Genomic DNA, 21,362 nt, shown 5'->3' with positions numbered 1-21,362 from the left:
GCAGGAGCAGGTCCGTGCCAGCTCCCACCAGGAGCCATCCCCTTCCCTGCATGGCTGAGCACAGCACAGGACATCCCTGGGCCTGCAAGGAAAAGCTCCTGGTGATTTCCATCAGGAAACAAGCTAGGTACTTCCCCAGGACCATGGAAGAGGGAAAGCACAGGGCAGGGCTGGCTCATCTGTGCCAGCACGCTGGGGTTTGGCCTGTGCTGAAATTGGCTGTTCCTGCCAAGCATGGAGGAGGAGGAGGAAGGAGCAGCGCTGGGTGGAAAGCCCTGGTGAGCTGGGCTTGGCATGGGTGTGGGAGGAGGGAAGGAGCCGTGCTGACTGCTCCCAGGAGGAGCCACAAGAGCTGTCACCATGTGTCACCCTCTTTTTGGCAGCCCAGCCTGCTTGGCCATCGAGTGCAGTTAAAAAGGCCGAGCAGGCACCAGGACTTGTTTTGCCACCAGAAACTGCTTGATGTTGTAGGCAGCTGCCTTCTTGGTCTGTGTCATGCGAAGCCCGGACAGGGATGGGGCTGGGAGTTTATTTGGGGAGCAGATCCTTTGGAGTGCTGCCCTGATGGTGAGGGTGCAGTTTGTTGCGTGAGAACTCTGCCAGCTGGGCCAAGCTTCAGTATTTTGTGGGCTTTGCATCCCCTCCGAACAGGGCAGTGCCAGGCCCTGGCTGGCACTGAGCAGCTGCAGGTGCCCAGAGACGTCCTGGCATTGCTGGGCTGGGCAGGGCAGTGAGCCGATGGAAGGACTTGTTTTCCCATCTTCATTCCTTGTGCCTGAGATTCCTTTCCAAGAGCCTTTCACCCAGAGGTGAAGTCACTCACCATGGCCACCTTCAGCAGCTGCTTCTCTGCATTGTGGGTTGTAAATGTCCCCTTAATTTAGTGCCTGCAGTGCACTAAAGCAGCAACCTTAGCACAGCCTCTGCATAATAACCAGAGAGGCTCTAGAGCTCTGACACACAACGCTCTCCTTGACTGCTGTAGTCCCAGGGGCTGATGTCTCTTTACCCTGGGTGCCTCAGCTTCCCCACCACTTGCTTTTGAAAGATAACCCCCTGTAAAATAGAGAGATTTAGTCTAGTCCAGCTGGGCAGGTCAGTCCAGGCAGTAATGCACTCACATCCTAAATGTTTCAATTCTTTTGGCTAAACTTCCTGGTGAAAGGTGGTTTATTTTTTGGTTGTTTTTTTTTTTTTTTTTCTCCTTCACAAAAGAGGATAGCAGCTCTGACCTTGAGGAGAGAAATTATGAGGGTTCAGAGTTCTCTTTCTTTTTTTGGTTGCTATTTTTCTTGCAAAATATTCCAGTTGAGAGGGATTTTTTGCTTAAACAATTTATACCCAGTGGATAGATTTATTCTGTTAAGCTGCCAGCCACAAAAAAGCCTTGTTATTCCCAGTGGCATGGATTTTTTTTTTTCCCTCAATACTCATAAATACTCTTTGCTACATCTGAGTTTGTACTACTTGAAGCACGAGGGACCAGGTATTCCTGCCCTGTTCTATGCTGGAGGAATCAGCTTCCTTTGCTGCCCTGACCCTGGGTAACCTGAGTGGTGTTCAGGACCTGTTGTTAAAAATCCCTCTATCTCCCCATGCCTGATCCAATTCTGCTTCCTTGTTATTTCCACCTCTCAGGGATAAAGGATCTGCAAAAAATTACTTTTATGGATATCCTGGAACCAAGAGGTGCTTTGGAGGCAACACTTCCGAATCCCACCTGGCTGCTACTTCCCTTGCCTCTGCTCCCAGCCAACACCCTGCTGTCCTGGCTTTTAGCAGGGACTGGGCAAAAAAAATGTTTCCTGGTTTAGCATCATTATTTCAAGGGAGGAGAGGAAAATGTGGAGGTTTGGTTTGAAATTATTTGAGTAAATGTGGCAGAAATGCGGGGACTTGACAGCAGAGTTGGTTTAGATTGGGGTGGAAAAGAAATGAGACTTAAAATGAGAAGTGGGCTCAGAGGGAGGGGAAAAAGGCAATGATTGCTTTCAAACACATAAAACTCAGCTCCTCTGATGCTGATGGATCACTTGATGCTCTTTGTGAAACCATTCCATATGACCAGGCCAGCTTTGCAGGCTGGAATTGTTGCTGGTGGGTTTGGTTGTGGTAGCTCCTTGTAAGCCTGGTGGCTGCCTCAGTTTCCCTTTGTAGAATCACATAATGTTTGGGGTTGGAAGGGACCTTGTCCCAAACCCCTGTCATGGGCAGGGACACCCAGGCAGTCCCAGGCTGCTCCAAGCCCCAATGTCCAGCCTGGCCTGGGGCACTGCCAGGGATCCAGGGGCAGCCACCCTGTGCCAGGGCCTGCCCACCCTCACAGGGAAGGATTCCTTCCTAATATGCAATCTATTCTCCTAATATGTAATCTGTTCTTCCCTTGTTGGTAGTTTTTCCATGAGGTTTGGGGCACTTCAGCTGCCCCATCTCCCCCTTTACCGGGGGGCTGGTGCAGGGGACCCACATGGTGCTGGCAGCACCTCTCTTGCTTAAGAGATTTAGTTGAGATCTCCAAACTCATTGCAGTGCTGAGCCCAAGACAGCATCCCTCCCCTCTCAGGCAGCTCTGTCTCTCCATGCTTTTAGTTTCTTTGGAGCTCAGATTCTCAGCCTCCTTAACTCCCCACTAGTGCAACGTTTTCGGAACAGATGGGCTTAATTTCCGATTGCCGCCCCCTGAACTTGGGAGGAGGCTTGAGCTTGGAGCCAGTCTGCCTCTTGTTCCACGTGAGTCCATCCTGCAGGCTCCTGCCTGCCCTGCTCCTGCCGACACGGAGCCAAGGACCCGGCAAATTCCCCTCTCCGTGATGAGAGAGGCTCTTGGATGTAATATTTTCTCTCTCAGTGGATAAATCCGTCTCCGTGTTACCTTAGCGGCGGCGGCTGAGCATCTTCTTATGGTTTGATACTGTTGAGGTACTTAGTCTAAGCTCCATCTAATCCTCTTTCAGGGAGCTATCGGGCTGGTGATCTCCTACAAACGAGTTTCCTGACACCAGCCTCGGCATTTGGCGGTTTGTGATCATGCTGGAAGGGTGATGGTCCTGCTGCAGCTCTGCTGCTGCTCCTGAGCTGAACCAGAGGTGAAAGGGAAAAGAAAACGAATCTACACGTTTCTAGCCTGAACTCTGGTGGATTTTGGCTTTTGGTGTCTATTCCTGCTTTGCTAGAGTTTTGTGGCATGTGATTTCCTTATCCAGATTCTTGTGGAGCATAAATCAGATTTTTATAACTGATTTTGTGTTGGATTAAAGCTTTGGGGTGGTTTTTTTGAGAGCACCCTCGTGAATCTGGCCTGTTGTGCTTCTGCCAGTGTATCCTGGGAATCTCATCACTCTTTGGGAATCAATAGCAAATGTAAAGCAGATTTAAAATATTTCCATTGCCCTTCTGTGTGCCGAGGTCCAAAATTCAAGGCAGAATTTAGCAGTGCTGCAATGTGCTTGAAAACTCTTGGGCTGTTGAACTTGGCAACCAGAACCCGATTCCTGCTTGCTGAGGGTGGGAGCCTTGTGTGTGGTTGCCCTCCGTTATCACACTGCCACCCAGACATCTGCGTGTGGGGATGGAGTCACCTGGCAGCGGTGCTGGCACGAGGCAGCTGTGGGGACTGGCACCCGGGGCATAGAGAGAGGCTGTGAGATGTGCCATTGGTGAGATCTGATCAGCACCAGCCTGATTGCCAGGCCTCATCCCTGGGATCTGGTTCTGACCAGTTTTGGGGTGGTGAGCACTGTCCCTCCTGGGGCAAGGTGAGCAAAGGCCATTCTGCCATGGGGTGGGCTCCCTGCCGGGAGCGCTGGCCAGCAGAGCGAGCGGTCCCTCGTGCAGAGGTCACCTCCTCACGCTGTCCCCTTCCTCCTGTCTTGCAGGGCCGCGTGCCTGGGGCTGTGCCAGGTGCCCCCTGCTCGGCGCCGGGTCCCATGAGACGGGCAGCACCACCCTGTCCCTCGCGCCCGGGGCCGCAGCGCCCGGCTCTGCCCCCCTGCCAGCCCCCGGAGCGCAGCTGCAGAGAGCTGCTGCCACGGTAAGTCCTGCCCTTGCCTTGCCTTGCCTTGCCTGGGATGCTTCCCTGCAGAAGGACGTGCTCCTGGTCGCTGTTCCTGTTGACTCCGTGTGCGTTCCCCGGCTGCAGCGGGGTCGCAGCGTGGGGTGCGTGCTCCAGCCTGCAAAAAAATGCTCTGGGGGAGCAGCTCATGCACCAAAAAAAATTCAGGTTTCAGTCAACAGACTCGGCTCACGAATTCAGGTTGTATTTAGCAAGTGGCTTTGGCTGGGGAAAAAAAAGTGAAACACTGAAAAGTTTGATTTTGACATTTTCAAAATGAAACCTTTCAGCCATCTGTTTCAAGATGACATTTCATTTTGAATTTTTTCTAGGTTTTTTTTTTTTTTTTCCAGTGTGGGGAGGGAAGCCACCTACAAACAAAATGGAAGCCTCACTTCAGCCCAAACAAAATGTTTCATTCAGCCCCAGATTATTACTGGAGCTTTAAAATTTGGCAAAGAAAAAAAAGGTACTTTGGTCATCCTGAATTACTTTCTTTTTCTCTGTCTAATCACCAGGACAAAAGACAAGCGTGTGAGGGAGTGGGAGCTGTGGGGCCCAGAGCACGCAGCGTTGGGGATTTTTGAGTGGGAGTTTGGGACGAGCCTGTGGTGGCAGAACACGTTGTACCAATGACTTTGGTGATGGCAGGAGCCCGTGGGAGCCAGTTTTAGCTACGGCAGGAAGCTTGTGCTGGAGAGGAGAGCGTGCTGCGCTGAGCCCACCTGGAGTCAGCATCCTCCCGGGCTCTGGGGGTGGCGCCAGTGTCCAGAGCTGTGCTGGGTGCCAGGGCTGCGTGGCAGGTCTCACCCAGTGCCCTGCACAGCACCAGCTGTGCCTGTTACCTGTTTTCCCTGTCTGGTGTTTGGGACAGCCTGGTTTGGGGAGATAAACGTGATGCAGAAGGGACCTCGTGATCTGCCCAGAAGCTTTTTGTAGCTCCCTTTGAACAGGAGAAACCGCTCTGGGGATGGAGGAGAGAAGGAAGGGACTGGGAGGGGACAACAAGAGCCTCCCTGTGAGGCTGCACGGGCCCCTCTTGGCCCCCTAATGGCAAGGAGGAGGTGATCTGACCCGTATGTCCCAAATCCCATCACGGCCAGCACCTGGGTAACACTTCCACCGCCCAGCTCAGCTGAACCTACCCAGGAGAAAACAGCTGTGCTTTTCATTTACCACACCCTCCCCAGCCCAGTCTACCCCAAATGTGACCCTCTCCAGTCACACAGAGCTGCTGGATGTGCGAGTGTTGGAAGGGGCTGTGCTTGGTGGGGGCTGCTGCATTCCCTGGATTGGGGCTGTGCTGGCTCATGCCCTTTGTCAGGAAGGAGGAATGCAGGGCTGAATCCTAGGAGGAGAACAGGAGAGCCCCAAAATAAATAAAATGTGTGCAGCAACAAGAGGGGCTGCAGGAAGGCATCCTGAGCTGATTTCCTGGGAGGAGTGTGCTGCTGGCACATCCTGGCTCCCCACAGCCTGGGCGTGCAGGACTCCCACTCCAGCAGGAAGGCTTCAAACACAGCATCCCAGGCAGGTGTCTGGGAGCGTGGTGGGACAGCAGGTGTTGGAGATCTGTTCTCCCGTGCTTCTGTCAGCACTGGCTCCCTGCTGAAGTGTTGTAGGGTCGCTGCCTTTGTTGCAGAGGAAAAATAAACCTGTCTGTTCAGAGGAGAGATCAGAAGGGATCAGGGTTGCTGCAGGTCTGAAATCAGTGTCTGGCCTTGTTTGGAGGGGAGCTGGTTGCACTCAAACCTCTGTTGGCTGTTGTACAGGTGCCATCACCCCAGGCTGTGAGTGGCAATGCTGGAGAGGGAGGTAGGACCTTGTCCCTGTGGGTTTGCCCCACAGGGAATGCCTCCACCCTGCTTTGGGAGAGTCCCCAGGCCTTTACTGGAAGTCCCTGAAACCTCCTGAATCATGTACCTCTGGGTTTGCATTTAGTGTTCCCACCTTCCACTCTCTCTCTGTTTTCATTTCTCCCTTTTTTCCCCCCTCCCTCCATCTTTATCAGTAGCTAATGAAACAGGCAGGGAGAAACCCAATTCGTACAGTAATTAAATTTACTTAGAGGGTATTCAGCTGGAGTAATGAGAAGTTTAATTCAATGATTAGTTTTTTCTTTCATTAATTAAAAATGGAACAACGGTGCAGTTACAGTGGGCTGCATTGATCCACCTTGTGGAAAGCTGCTGATGGAGGAGGACGGAAAGCTGCTCATTTTATCTCCTCTGGATGCTCTCCCCACACACAGATGCCCTCATTGTCCCCTGTTCCCAGCTGATCCCTTGCCCAGGTGTCCCTGAGTGACTCTAGGTTAAGGGGTGCTTGGGGTGATGATGAGGAGAGCAGTGGTGCAGTCCCCCACACAGGTCCTCTCCCCAATCTGTCCCCAGCCTTTTGGTTTAAAAATGGATTTGAAGTATTTGCTGTGGGTGGAAGATTGAAAAGCAGGTCCCGGCCCACAAGAAGTTTGGGGTGGGAGAGTTGTTTTCCATCCTTGCTGAACAGATTTTGATCCATTTAAATATGTTAAACTCATAAACATGTTTTTAGTCTTTTAAAATAAGTGATGCGTGAAAGCAAAAAATAAGCCAAATAAGTAATTTCCCATTTTTCTAATGCCTTCTGCAGGATCTTGAGCAATGTTAGGACCTCAGATGTCCTTTGAAGCGTGATTGGGCAGGTTCTGTTACCCTAAAGTAGAGGCATTTGTGCTCCCAGTTTTGACACAGATGGGTTTTTTTTGGTAGCTTTGGGAATTGTAGGAGCTGCTCGTGTATGAGTTCCTAAGGAGGAGTAGACAGTAACAGGAATAACCCCCCAGAAAAGCACGGAACCATTAACTGGTGTCACAGATGCTGTGTGCGTAAGGGGGCTGGGCAGGTGAGCAAGCGCTGCATCCCCCTCACCTGTGCCCACCTGTCTGCCACCTCATCTGCTGCTCTGGGGGCTCTGTGATGGTGAGGATTAGCCAAGGGCTGGGGCAACAACGCCTGGGTTTGTAGCCACTGAGAGCCAAGAGCACCCAACACCTCTGGAAATCAGATGCTGTAGCTTTTCTTGGGATATCTTGGGTGATAAGTGTCTCAGGAAAGTTGGTGGGCAAGGGAGAGGCTTCTGGCCAGCCCAGCACTGTCCCTGTGCTGGGGAGACAGAGTCCAACATGGGACTGGAGCCCCTCCAGCAGAGTTCACACCTCCTCGAGGCTCCTCTGTGCCCCTCATTTGTGGAGCGACTCAGGATTCAGAGAAACAGCTTTTTATGATGAGAGAGGAGGAATACATCCCCCTGCTTTGATGTCATCTCCTGAAACAGCAAAAATTGTGATGGGAGGTGGTGAATGTGGGGCACTTTTTCCACACCTGCAGGAGGGTTGCAGCTGAGCTTTTCTCTCTCCAGCACATGTGGTGGCAGTGAGAGGGAGCCCCAGGTTGGGTGAATTGGGGCACCCCAGCTCTGGCAGCCTGGGCACCCCTCAGCTGGTCCGAGCTCCTGACATCTCTCAGGTTGTGCCCAGGCCTTGTGGCAGCGTTCTGGGCTGGCCCTGGCTGTAACCCAGCATCTCCAAACCCCAGTACATCTCGGTGAGAGCCCTCAAGCCCCCCTGGGTCCCTGGGAGGGTGTCCCCACTTTGAGCCTCGTGCCTCGCTGCGAGTGCCTTTTGCAGCTCAGTGCTCTGCTGATGTTTTGCAATTCCTGTCCTCTGTGAAGCGTTTGGCTGGGATACAGGGATGAGGCCAGGGACTGAGCTGCCTGGGGGGGCTCATGGAAGGAGGTGTAAGCCTCTGCTGCCCAGTGAGTGACATCTAGACTCGTAATCAGCTGCAGCAATGCCTTGCAGCAGTGTTTTTCCAGGGGGTTTTGCATGCATGTGCTTCTTCAGAGATCACTGCAAATGATTCCCAAGTGCTCTGGCCCAAATCTGTCCTGGTAGCTGTCAGCAGATCAATGCTCCACTAAGTACAGACCTGCTCTATTTCCGTGGGAAAATGGCTCTCTTAAGCAGCTCATTTTGGGCCTTCCAGCAACAGGGCCACTAAATTTTGGTAGTTGTGTTTTTCTGTCTGTTACAGCCTGATTTATAACTTCTAAATATCAGCTTGGATGAAGATTGAGCTTGCCTGAGCTCAGTTTTGGGAGGGAGGGAGGGAAAAGCATTCACAGCTTTTTAATTTCTCTCTTGCTCGCCTCTCAAATGCCGGGTTTAAAGCCCTAATTTTGGTTTCCTTTTGCTCACAGTGCATGAGTGGAAAGCAGAGGAGAGGCCAAAGCCCAGTGCACACCTGGCATCTGATCCCCCAGCATCCTGCCTTCATCTGACCCAGGTAGGTGCACCCCAGCTCGGGGCATCGGTGTGTCACGCTCGCGTGTTTGTTGTGCCAAATCCAGGGCTGGACTGGTTCTCATTGCCAAAAGCGTGGTAAAAATGCTTTTTCCTTCCCCCTTCGTCTGGGGTGGCTTCCCAGCGCTGCTGCTGGGGCAGGGAAATGCTCAGTCAGTCCCTTTTTCTTGCACAGGGGAGCATTTTACCGGGGGGAGAGGCCTCCAAGACGAGTATTTGGATGAACTTTAGCGAAAGGGCTTCGTGATGGGATTGTGTGGCTCTGCTTAGGAGGGTTTGCTCCAGCTGGTGTTACTCGGGGAGGGACAAACGCTGCCCACGTGGAGTGATTCAGTGCGGACAGCCCTCAGAATGCTGGGCAGGACTGGTTTTATCTTCCAGGAGAGGGCGGGCGAGAGGGTCCTCAAAAAGCCGTGGTTTTCGAGATGTCTCTATCCTCCTTGCACGGCTTCTGCACGCTCTCCCCCGCCTCAGCCTCCTCCCCGCGCTCTTGCCGGGACAGTTAAAAGAGGCAGGAGCAGGTTTTGGCTTGTTCTGCACATCCCCATCCTCAGCTGAAACCTGTGAGCTGTCAGCCTGATGCGGGAGATGCGTGAGACAGCAAACATCAGAGCTGACTGGGCTGAGGCAATTTCCCAGGATGTCAGTCCTCGAGAGAGAATAAAAAGGATCTCTCGGTGAAGAGCAGAGTTTGGTTTCCTAATGAAAAAGGAAAAAAAAAAAAAAAAAAATTAGGATGATTCAAGCATCTTTCATCTGCCACAGCTGAGGGTGGGTTTGAAACTGGCTGTTGTCCAAGGTAGTAGGAGATGGAGGAGCGTGCTGGGATCTCAGTTCAGCGGGAGTGGTGGCACTGGGAGAGGCGCTTCTACCTGGGGCAGAGCACAGGGATTGCCCAGGGACGGTGTTCCGTGCCTGGTTCAGGGAAAAGAGAATCCAAACAGTGAGGCAGAACTCTTAATGCTCATGTGTAATTTCTCCCTTTTGTTGCTCTTTGCTCAAAGCAAAGAGCGGGCTGCATCGGCTCAACCCGGTGCATGCAAAAAAGGGCCCTGTCCTTACCTTGCCTCACATTCCAGCGTGAGAGGAGCCCGTGGAGAGGCATTTCCAGCTTTGCAGAGAGGTATTTGTAGCTTCTTGTTGCTGTTTCCTGTTTTATGGTAATCAGGAATGAGCCCAGACGTCCCTCCCTGCTCCCACAGGTGCTCTGTGTGGATTGGATCCTGGGAGAAGCTGTGTGTGAAGGATGCTCCGAGGAGGAGCTCCCACTGTGTCAGGGCTGACAGAGCAAGTACAGGGACCATGGAAATAGCAGTTTTCTGTGAAAATACCTTTTCAACAGCAAGCTCTGAAGTGCATTTATTTTTAGCGATTGTCTCTTAAAACAAGATTCTGCTGGGAAATAATCCTGCTGGTTAAAGTCCTCCTGAAAATGTAAGCACCAAGAACCATCTGCTCTGTGTTTGGATTTGGGTATTTTCTTTCAGAGTGCTCTTTGCAAAAACTGAAGGTTTTTCCTAAGAACAGTATTTTAAAAATTAGGTGGGTTTGGTTTGCCTTCTGCTTTTTCCTTTGAGTAAAGGAGGAAAGTTATTTCCTAGGGAATTTGGGATAAGGGAGAGGGGGTGTGGTTGGTTCCTCAGGCTGCTCTGTCCACCAAGCAGTGCAAGAAGAGGGCAGCCAGACACAGCTGGGGTCCCAAACACCCCCCAGTCTCTTGCCCTGCCCAAAAGCTTGGAGGGGAGAGCAGGATGTGGTGCTGGGAGCAGGGATTTCAGCCTGAGCATCCTGTAGGCACAAAAGCCCTCTCCCCAAGGAGCCTGCAGACCTTGGGCTGGATGATGTGGTCACAGGCTTTATTTAGTTCTGAGCCTGAGTGGATTTTTAATGCATGAAATTTTAGTGTTTAAACTGAGTGGATCTTTGAACTGCTGTGGTTTCCAAGGGATGTTTCTCTTCCTCTCTGACTGCATGTGCCATAAATGCTCCCAAAAAATCTCCCATGTCCTCTCTGGTGTTGCTAGTTCTGGTGATGTGACCACGGATTTGCAATGAGGTTTCCACTAAGCCCCTGTGGAATGTCATGGATTTTCACTATTGAAAAGCAAGTTTTTGTCACCAAGGTCACATCAGAAGCCTGGTGTCCCCACAAGGGGGGTGACATGTAGGAGTGGCAGCAGTATTGGGGCTGTCTCCAGGGACAGTGGGACACCAGGGCCGCTCTTGTCTTCAGCTGGCCCAAATGCTGTGCTTAAACAGTGACTGGGAGAGCTGGGCTGGAGGAAGCAATGTCACAGAGGGAGAGGTATCTGTGGTCTCTTTTGGAAGCTTGGCTTCTTCACCCCAGCAGGACCAAGGGAAGCCCTGAATTTGTGTCCTGTGCCTCACCCGATTCCCACCTGGGGTCTCTGGATTAAAACAGATTTCTTCTCATACACCTCCCTCTGAGGGCTGACAAAGCTATCAAGAGAGTCTTCTGATGTTAAAAAGAATTATTATTTTTGCAAAAATCTAGCAAGCCAGGCAAAGAGTGAAGAGTGGCACCATGAGTGCATTTGCTGGGTGCCTCCTTCAGGGTCCAGCAGCTCTGCAGAGCCCACTGGTGGGATCTTATGCAGGGTGCCTGATGCTCAGGCCTTTCCAGTACCCATGTGCTTTGGTGGGGACCATCAGGGACTCTTTGTGGCAGGGATCTGGGCCAAATCTGTGTTTGTGAGGCTTCTGATGTTTACTAGCAGTTGAGCCAGCTCTCCCTTGTCTTGGGGTGGGAGAATTTACTGTGTGCACACACAGCTTTGGGATGTCACATCAATGTTAACCACAGGGAAGAAGCAAGAGTGGAGGTGGGTGTGCGTGGCAGTTTGTTTCTTTGGGTTTGTGCCTTGATATTTTCTGCTTCATTGCACCTTGACATACACCAAGGGGCAAGGAGGGTTTTTAAAGCAGCTTTTTTAAAAAAAAATTACCTTCCATGAAATATTTAGGATAGGCTGACTGCTTTTTAAAGACTGTTCTAATTACTCCTTCAAGGCTTCTCCTTCTCTGGATCTGATTGCACATGGAGAGAGGCAGCAGGAGTGTTTGTCCTGGTTAGCACTGAGGGGCTGGGATGGTTTGTATTGGCTGCAGGGAGGTGATCACTGCCTTGAGCTGTGGAGATGGCCGAGTTGGGAGTGAGGGTTGGTTTGTTCCTGTGGATGGGCTGGTGACGGACTGAGGGCTTGGAAGGGAATGGAGGCAGTTTAGAGACATACTGGGTACAGGCACAAGAATAATGCCCCTGGTGCACCCATGGCTCCTTCCTGGCTGTGTCCTGCTCCCGTGGCTGTGGGGAGCACGTGGCTTGCCTGTGGAGACAGGCTGCTCTAGGAAGTGCTCTGGCAGTGCTGTGAGGTGTGATCCAAAATTAGTATCCCATTCACTTGCTCTTAGCTCTGTTAGCTCTGCAAGGCTAATAGGGCTTAAAAAAAAAAAAAAGTCTCTTGTCACCAAAATCAGCAGCTCTGACTCAGAACACACAGAGGGAGCAGACTTGCTGATTAAGGCGATGTTGATGCTGTAAGTGCTCACCCGGCCACAGCAGGGCCCTGGGACTTGCCTGAGAATCTCTGTCGGAGCCTGGGAGGGGTCCTTGGTGCCCATCTTGGTGCCTAAACCACCATGTGAGGAGGATGAAGGCGTGAGCATCAAACCCAGCCAAACCACGGAGCGTTCCCAGTGCCATGCCATGTTCCACAATTAATCACTTCCACCCACACTACACCTTCTCCCTTCCTTAAACCCTCCCTTGCCTGGCTCTGGAGCAGGGAATGGAAGCAGCTCCAGTTTTATGAATCAATCAAAGACAATGCCTGCTTCTGAGGGCTGCTGATTTACAGAGCCCTTTGCAAGCATGTGTGCAGCACGATTTCTTATCGGAGCGCAGCCCTGGATGAGCTTGCCAAGAGGAGCTGTTCCAGCTCCTGGCCACATCCTGGGGAGATGGCCTGAGTGGTCCTTTCATCTACAAATAAAACAAACAGGAACAAAGAAGGCAATAATATTGACTTTCATCATTGATATTTCCATTTATCTCATACAGTTACTAATAATTAGTATTTCTGTAGCTGGATGGGTGTAGCTCATAATCTCACTGTTTCAGGGGAGGCTGTTAATGCCACTGCCAAAACCGGGCAGGCATGAAGCTCTGGAAGAGTGCCGAGGAGGGCGAGTGGGGTGGAGGGATGGGAATGGAGCAGGGCTGAACCTGGAGGAGAGGTGAGAGCCTGTGGGGCAGGGAACAGTGGGGCAGCAGCACTGGGGAAGGACACAACGGGCAGGGCCTGAGTGAGCGCTGCTGTGCCCGGGGTGGGGTGGGAGACCTCTGTGGGCTTCATGGGGCTACAGCAGCCAGCCCCTCACTGCATCCCCTGGCACAGCTGGAGCACAGCTGCTCTGTATTCGGGAGGGAAAGGCAAGACTGGCACTTTGTGCTGGTGATGCTGGGGTGGAGGATGTGCTCCAGGCAGAGGAGCTGCTGAGATGCAACCCCAGTGCCCTCCCCAGGGTGTGATGTGCCCCCAGCAACCCCCCCATGTCTCCAGCATGCTGGGATATGTGGGGAATGGGGCAGATTCCTGCTGGGAATATCCCTAGCTGCCCCAGGGCATCTGTGTGGTTCATGCACGAACTTCCCACAGCACCTGCAGCCTTGTTTGTTTGCTGGTGCTTCATTAGTCGTTCCCTGTTCTCTCTTAAACCCCCCTTACAGCGCTGTCTGCAGGTGCCTTGTGCCTGTGTGTCCATGGATCTCCTCTGGGATTCCAGAGGAGGTGGGACACTGAGGTTTCCATGCTGGTGCTGCTGCTCTTCTGTGTCACTGTGGAAGCTTTGACACACAACTGCCCTGTCAATCACCCTGGTCAGTCTGGAGGTCCCTTTCTTGCATCTGTGTGTTCAGTTGTCCTGTTAAGTGTGCTTCCTGACCCCTCCTGTGAGGGATGGCTTCCGGTGGGCAGGCTCCAAGCATTACCAATTCCCAGGAACCGCTGTCACAGCAGCCGCAGGGACCTGCAAGCAGCAAATGCAAATGCAGGCTGGTGTTTTTATTAGGATTTAAATGAGTTTAAGACTGTTCAGAATTACAATGCAATTTGAGCCAGGAGGGGCTTATAAATCTGGTATGAGTTCATATATTATACAATAAACATGCCCAAGCCCGTGGCTCCTGCGAAGCACCGTCCTCACCAAGGTGAGGAGAGCAGCGGGCAGCTGCTGGGGCTCAGCCCTGTTGCCCCAACATTTTCCCATGGGGAAAGGTTGTTTGGGATGGGCTGCAGTCACAGAGGTGGTTGTGCAGGGAAGCTGGTCCCTGTTAATAAACCTGAGCCTGGGGTTCGGTATGGGTGTGGTCTCTGGCTGGAAGGTAGAGCTGCAGGGGGGGCGTGTTTTGGGTAAGGGTTACACGACTTTATCCATCCCTCCCTTTACAGCTGCCCTGTGTGAGGGTGGCAGGGATGCCTCAGTGCTGGCTGTGCTGGAGGATGCTGTGCAGTGAGCTGTGGCTTCCCTGGGTGCTGGTTGAGGATGCTGTGCAGTGAGTTGTGGCTTCCCTGGGTGCTGGTTGAGGATGCTGTGCCGTGAGTTGTGGCTTCCCTGGGTGCTGGTTGAGGATGCTGTGCCGTGAGTTGTGGCTTCCCTGGGTGCTGGTTGAGGATGCTGTGCCGTGAGTTGTGGCTTCCCCTGGCAGCATGGGGCAGTGCAACCCTGGGCCAGACCCCACTCCAGGTACCGTTGAGCAGAGAGCTTTTTCCAGCTGGTCCAGGCTGTGCCAGACCCAGCTTGCACCTCCCTGGAGACCTCACAGCACATCGGTCACCTGCTGGTTGTACAGGCAGTGCTCATAAAAGCTTTAATGGCCATTAATATAATCACTGGCAGTGCAGGGCTCTGTGCAGAGGTGGGTGTGTGAGGGAGCTGTACCTGTGTGCCCAGGAGCCCAGGGCCTGTGACACCTGAGAGCCACCACAGTGATGGAGTTGAATTCTCATCCGCTTCCTCAGCCAGAACAGGAATGAAAGGGAAGCTTGAGCTATTGGCTTGGGATGTTCGTGCTTTGCCTCGTTTCAGTGCCGTGCTTTTGATCTCTGAAGGATACAGCTGAATATTTGAATGAGAAATACGTGGCTGTGTTGAAATCCTAGACAAAATGCCTTTTGTGCCTCCCTGCATGTTTATTTGCGTAAGAAAGTGTTTTGCTAGAGAAACACGGAAGGAGCTCGAGGGAGAGGAAGGAAGGCGGTGGTGAGAGCATTGGGGAGCTCACAGTACAATTTCAGGACACTTAAGAGCCTCTTATTGTCAGTGGCGAGACAGCGACATTGGAGGCAGCTCAGGCAATTGTCTGAGACAAATTGCTTCATTTGATGGCTTTGTTGGTACCTCACTGGTTAAGTTCCTGGGTTATATATTTATTATTTTATACAAAGCACAGGAGAGTTACAGAAACACATACATATGTATACACATCTCTGGATCCATAGTTATCTCTCAGGGATGACCTTGCAGGCAGGAAATAATGTCACCAGTCTGCGTGGTGCTTCTGAGCAGCTGGATGTTTGTTCTGTGGGTCTGGGGGTGAGGGAGCCAGGCCCCTTTTGGGGCTCCTCACACCCGGGAGCAGGGCTGGTGCTGTTTGCCACAGGAGGGAGCGTTCCCCTCGCTCCCCGAAAGGTTTCACTTGCTTCAGGAGGCACTGAGGGAAGAGCCTTTGACAGGTAACACTGCCAGAGAAAGCTGTTTTCCCCAGAGAGGGGAAATCGCTGCTGGCGCCTGCGGGAAAGGTGAAAGCGGAGGAGTGACAGAGAGCAGCGCTGCTGCTCCGTCCTGCTTGGAGGAGAGATGGCGAAGCAGGGTGTAAAGGCACCCTGATGAAAAGACCTGCTGGGGGCATTGGGATGGCACCGGAGAGGCTCAGCTTCCCCGTTCCCATGGAGCCCTGGCTTTGGCCAGCCCTGCAGTGCTGTCCTCAGGCTGTGGATGTGGGAGGAGGGGTTGTGTTCAGGGCTGCGTTGGCTGGGAGATGTGAGCTGCATCCAGCAGCCTGGATCAAAGGCACCTCAGCCAGCGACATCCGCCAGAAAGCCTTTAATGCCCAGCCCTGGAGCAGGGAGATTTGCTCAAGGGACTCATTTCCTTGCCTGAATGTAAAAAACTGTGTCAACTTGACATTCAGGAAATTTTATTTAATACCTTTTTATTCATTTAACGGTTTAACTAATTGCAATGCTTTTTTTTTTTTTTTTTGTTGTTGTTGTTGTTGTTGGTTTTTTTTTTTTTTTTTTTATTTTTATATACTCTTTTTTCATTCATTCCAGCTTTGTCCTTATACACACTTTGTTCTTTAAAGCCATTTCATTATGGGTGTTTATTGCCTGTGCTGGTTCTCTGGGTGGATGAGGGAAGGAGGAGGGATGCCCCAGCTGCACTCACGTGCCAAAGCTGTCAGTAGCTCTGGTGACACCAGCCTCTCTCAGCAGATCAGGACAAGATATCACACAATTGTTTAGGCTGGAAAACACCTTTTAAGATCATTGAGTCCAACCACCAACCCACCACTGCCAAGCTCACTCCTAAAACATGTCCCCAGAGACCTGCCGCTGTTTTGCTGAATTGTTTGTTTGGGGCAGAAAAAAAGGATAATGTCCCAGGGTTTCATAGTGCTGTTTTCTCTATGAATTAATTGCTACTTTCCTTTCATAAGAAAACTTAGGTTGGGAACTTCCTTGACTTTTATTTTGTAGACCTGGGTAAATCCTTAGAAATGTCCAGCTGCAAAGTGAAATGTCATTTCACTTCTCTGTTTCAGATTCACCAGCACTTAACAAAAAATGTTTTCTTCTGTTAAGCTAATTCTTACTGAATTGTCAAAAATATGAAAAGATAATAATTGCAATAATTACACTGACGGTAATGGGCTTTCACAGCTTTGGCTTTTACCACAGCTAAATTGTGCTCATCCATCCCTCCTGTCTTCTCCTCACTCAGACCTTTCCCCAGGCAATGTGGGTCCTTACACAGCCCCTCATATGGGACCTCCTTGCATCCAAACCTCCAGCAGCCCTGGCCCTATGTGTACTGAACTCACCAAGCCTGTACCTGGTATTATCCAGGTAGATGAGCTTGAGTTTAAGCTGGACCTGTTTCCAGGATGTGCCATAAGCCACACCTTTGTGCTGGGAGCCCCATGGCATCAGTACCTGCAGCCTTTGGCACTGGCCAGCTGAGCACCAGACCCAAACCAGGCTTCTTGCCCCATTCCTTAGTAAGGCATGCTCTGCCTGTACCCCTGTGGATGCTATCCAGTGCCGGCAGCAGTTTGCAATCCCCGTGCAGTGCTAGCCCGGCCCGTACGTGAGCTCCAGCAAGGAACGCGGCTGGGCGGAGATGTCAAGAGCTGTTACAGTGTGTGCGGGAAGCTTATATAAAAGCATCCATTTTCATTCCCTTGCTTGTCTGCTTCAGTCAAAATACAACGCCACAGCTAAGAGGGTGCAGTGTCAGGGCCGACCGCAGCGAGCTAATGCACGGCTGCCGCGGTGGGCGCTCCATCTCCCCGACCGCAGCTGTCCCGGCCCTGCCGCAGCCCGCAGCTCGCCCCGCTGTGAATCACGGCTCCTGCGGAACCGGAGCTCCGGGCTGCCAACCACGGCCCTGCCGGGCTCTGCTCCCAGCCAGGGGAGCAGGAGCTGCCCCCGGAGCTCCCAGCTGAGCCCGCTGCGGAGGCCCTGGGAGCAGCACTGTCACGTCTGGGATCTCTTTCTGCTCAGTGACGTGTGTGCGCACATGGGCACGCACGGACCAGAGCGCCCTCGAGGTGTCTGGCACCCGGTGTCTTCATCTCCATTATTTAGAGGCTGTGAAGAGCATCTCAATCTGCCTGTCGCTCCCCCAGTGGCCCCACAATGTGCCCACGGAAGAGTGGCTGGCTGGAACTGGCAGGGAGCAGGACATGGTGCCTTAGGCATAGGGGACAGTGGGTGCTTGTGTGCTCAGGCCACCTTAGCCAGGGCAGGGTGGCAGCTGTGTAGCTGAACCTGTGCTACGAGTCCTTGGAGATGTGATGTGGAGAGATGAGTTGTGTGTAGGGCTCTGTGCTTCCCTTCCTCTTCTCCAGTATACTTTCACCCATTCCTCAGCAGGATTTATTCACCTGCATCCCTTCCTGCTGAGCTGGACACTTCATCCTGGGGACATGTGGCTTTTTCCTGCTACTGTGTTGGGTAGCAGACATGCTCTGTGTGGCTTGGAGGGAGTAACACATGTGCCCATGTGCCTGGACTTGGCAGAGGCTCATAGATGCTTTGGGCAAGTCTTTGCTATTGCTTCTCCCTTAAAAGTCCCTTGCATCCCCTCTGGAGGTCTGGGCTGAGGCCGTGTGGCTGTGCTGACTTTGCAGCAAGCTGGGAGGGTGTGTTTGTCTTGGATGGGGATGGCTGTGCCCTCCTGAAGCCCTGCTCCATGATCAGGCCCTGGCCAAGGCGCAGTCTTTGTTCTCTATCTGCAAATTTCTCCTTACTGAGAGCTCCATGAGCAGAGCCTGGTACAGGAACAGGCAGTATGAATCCTGAAACCTCAATGCACCGAGCAATTTTCATCAGAGGTTTTCACACTGTGCCTTTCTCTGCTCTCTTCCCCCCCTCATTTCTCCTCAGTTAGGAAGACATGGAAGCAGGTCTCCTGGCCTTTGCTGGGTAGCTCACCACCACCCCTGGCCTCTCACTGGCACAGTCAGAGCAGCTGATGGGGCTGTGGGGATGCAGCGGAGCTGCAAAACTCTTCCAGCACTGGCTGGACTGAGGCAGAGGCCACCAGCCATCTCCAACCCCATCCCCTGAAATGTCACTTGCTTTTAAATGCACTAGTAGTTTAAAATAAGAATAACCTGCTCCAGGGCTTCTTAAACCGTGGAATTAAATATGGTTCTAGTCTCTAGGCAGAGTCTGACTCTTCAATTCTAAATCTGCTCAGCCAAGCGAAATATTGCAGGGGGAAAGAAATCAATATTCCTCGTGCCCAGCACAGAGAGGAAGCTGTCTGTGTGTGGCTGCAGGCATGCAAGTACAGATGTGCACACACACGAGGCTGGGGTTGGGAGGGTGGCGGAGTTGAGACCCGGGATGGGGAGAAGGATGCGGTGTTTGCAGTGCCAGTGCTGTGTGTGCTGTGCCAGAAGAGGTGTGGGGGGGAGTCCATCCTACTCAGGTGTGTGACACAGCTGGGCTTCCCTCCGTGGGGTTCCCAGCACAGTCTTTTAGAGAAGGAAACACAGTTTTTCCCATTTCCAGACGTGTAATTTAGCGGCTGTGAGCTTATTGCAGAGCGGATGCGCTCTGCGTGTCCTGGTTTCTGGTACCTGGTGTGTGGAGCTGAGCTGTGCAGAAGGTGGGATAGTCAGGGATTCTAGCAGAGTGAAGGACATTCCCAGTGACCCACAGGCCCCCCATCATTTGGAAGATGGAAATGGAGATAGTGAATGGATGGGGTCCTTTTGCTGTCCGTCCCAAGGGCTGATGTGGATGCACTGTAGGCAGCACTGTGTGCTCTATGGTAGCGTATCCTGGGTGTGGCTGTCCTCATCCATGGTGTTTCTCTTGTCCATTGGCTGTGTGGGGAATGGCCCCTGGTGTCTGCTCTGGGAGCATTGCTGAAGATTCCCATCCTTCCCTGCAGAAGGGATCTGTAGCTGGGGTTGTAGTTCGGGGGCAGCTGAAGCTGGTTTTGCCAGGTCTGAGTTCTCCAGGTGGTTTCTGTCTAACCTCTCCCTTCTGTCAGTGCTTTGCAGAGTTCTGGTGTTCTCCCTCCCTGCTCCTCCATCGTGTGTGGTGGGAGGAGGGAGCTGTGCCACCGTGTCGGGATCAGGGGTGGAGGAGGATCTCCATCTGCAGTGGGAAGGACAAATGTTATTGACCTGCTCTGGCATCTGACCAAACCACAGGCACTCACCCCTCCCAAAAAGCCTCTCTGATAGCTTAATTTCTTAATTGCTGTCTGTGATCAGGATGTCAGCTCTGGCTCTCCTCCAAGCTCTGTCACTTCCAGCAGGCTGGTGCTCACTGCCACCTTGCTTTGGTCACTGTTTTCAGCTCACCTGAATAACTGGCTGAAGACTCTCTCACCTCCATGCAGGCCACCTCTGCTGCCCCTGAGGGCAGTGGGGAGCATTGAAGGAGTTCAGAAGACTGAGGCGTGCCAGTTCAAGGCCCCAGCTACAAGCCCTGTGTGAGAAAGTGAGGGTTGGAGCTGAGCTGTGTGTTCTGAGGTCCCAGGCAGAGTCAAGCACAGTGCTAGAAGAGGTGAAGATGTGTGGTGCTGGGCTCAGGATGGAGAGCTGGACAGCACGGTCGGATGCCTGGGGGTGAGTGGGACCCAAAGGAGAGCTGCCCTCGGTGGGCTCTGGCACTGGGTGATGGGAATTCCCAGTGGTTCTGGCTCCAGTTAAAGCAGTGCCATGAACAGGTACAGCAGGAGCTTACAAGCTGCAGCACAGCGAGGCTCTGTATCTCAATAAGCAGCGCTCCAAGGCAGACCTGAAAATAAATATTTGAAGAAGAAATAGTACTCTGTCTTCTGTTGTCTCTCCTCCTTCCCTTTCGCTCTCCCTCCAGCCCCCCTTCTCCGTGTCTTTCACACATGACTGAAGACGAGAGTTCATTGTTAAAGGGAGTTTTTTGTGGGTTTTTTCCCTTTCTCTACTTCCCCAAGGAGGAAATTCCAGGTGTTGCAGCGTTAACGGCCCCATACCACAGCAAGGGCTGTCTTCGTGCTGTTTGTCCGTGCCCAGGATGATGGGTGCTTGTTTTTTTTCTCTGTGCTTAGTTTGTTTGCCATGATAAAACACAAGCAGACAGCTCTTCCTTTTCCAGGGAACAGATAAGATGGGATCAAGCTGCCTGAAGTCTCTCAGTGTGATTCAGCCCAACACTACCATAGGTTTCCTCATTCTTAGCAGGTCAGCAGTGCCGTGAGGAATACTGCTCCTGCTCCCTGTTCTTGGTGGGAAAGGTTAAAATCAGGCCAGAGAGGAGACAGCTGGGCTTGTGCTTTCCTGGAAAAAAAGGAGTAAGGGGCTGCTAAGCTGTGGATGGATGTGAAGGTCGTGGCTTGTGGCACTCCGTGTCAGACACAAGGTGAGCTACTGAGGCAGAGGTGGGACAATCAGCCTGCTGCTGGCTGCCAGCTGGGCCACCAGAGAGAGGAGTGCCCGTGCCGACATGGTGTGCTCCCTGTGTCAGCTGTGTGGGGCTCTCAGGGAAAGCTGGGCTGTTGTGCGCACAGCTTGGGCCTGGAGAAGCGAACAGAGTCAGCCCACGGGCTTTGCCATCTCCCACTGCATCTGAGGATCCGTGGGCTGGGAAAGGAGCACTGGCATCATCCAGAGCCCTCCTCCGAGCGCGAAGGAAAGCGTTAGGAGAAATCAACTGTGTAAAAGTAGAGGTGAGGAGTGGTAGTGAGAAGGGAAAGGCTCCAAAGAGGAAACGGGACTAAAAAATGCAGAGGTGGTTTAAGGATATCTGAGACGTCACAGGCAGGGGAGATGGGCCGGGGGAGATGTAACTTTGAGAGAAGTCTTCTCAGACTGGCTGCGAATGTTTGCTAAACTCCCCGGCTCTGTTTAGTGGGCTCGGTGCCCTTTGGAGCGCGCTCCAGGAGGATGGTGGAGGAGCGGTTTCCCAAATGTGGAAGCCGTGTCGGAAGGGGGTGCCCGGCGTTCGGGGGAAGAAGTTTAATGTCAGCTTCGCCCTTTCCACAGCAAAGCCGAGCGCTTCGCTTTGCTGCCCGCGGGACAGGGCTGCCAGATGGCCAAATATTTGCTTATAAATTAGCAATGGGAAACAGGCGATGCAAAGCCCTGAATCGAAGAAACCCAGGGCCTGGATTGGATTCTTCCTCCCGTGCAGGATGGTCTCTGCAGAGCGAGGTTGGGTGGAT

At 52.5% G+C, this 21,362-nt stretch overlaps 1 protein-coding gene across 2 annotated transcripts in view; it reads left to right on the top strand.

Moving 5' to 3' along the window:
• Positions 1-21,362, top strand: part of LINGO1 (leucine rich repeat and Ig domain containing 1) — a 138,898-nt gene that overhangs the window by 71,880 nt on the left and 45,656 nt on the right. For both annotated transcript variants that reach the window (XM_040077249.2, XM_058422378.1), the window contains 2 exons: positions 3,876-4,030; positions 8,291-8,376. The gene's annotated coding sequence lies outside the window, so the exon portion shown is untranslated. The remainder of the gene's footprint in view (positions 1-3,875; positions 4,031-8,290; positions 8,377-21,362) is intronic.

This window comes from Hirundo rustica, chromosome 13 (assembly GCF_015227805.2).
Source record: "Hirundo rustica isolate bHirRus1 chromosome 13, bHirRus1.pri.v3, whole genome shotgun sequence".
Lineage (NCBI taxonomy): Eukaryota > Metazoa > Chordata > Aves > Passeriformes > Hirundinidae > Hirundo > Hirundo rustica.
Note: the sequence above shows the minus strand (reverse complement) of the source record. Positions and strands in the feature narration are given on the sequence as shown.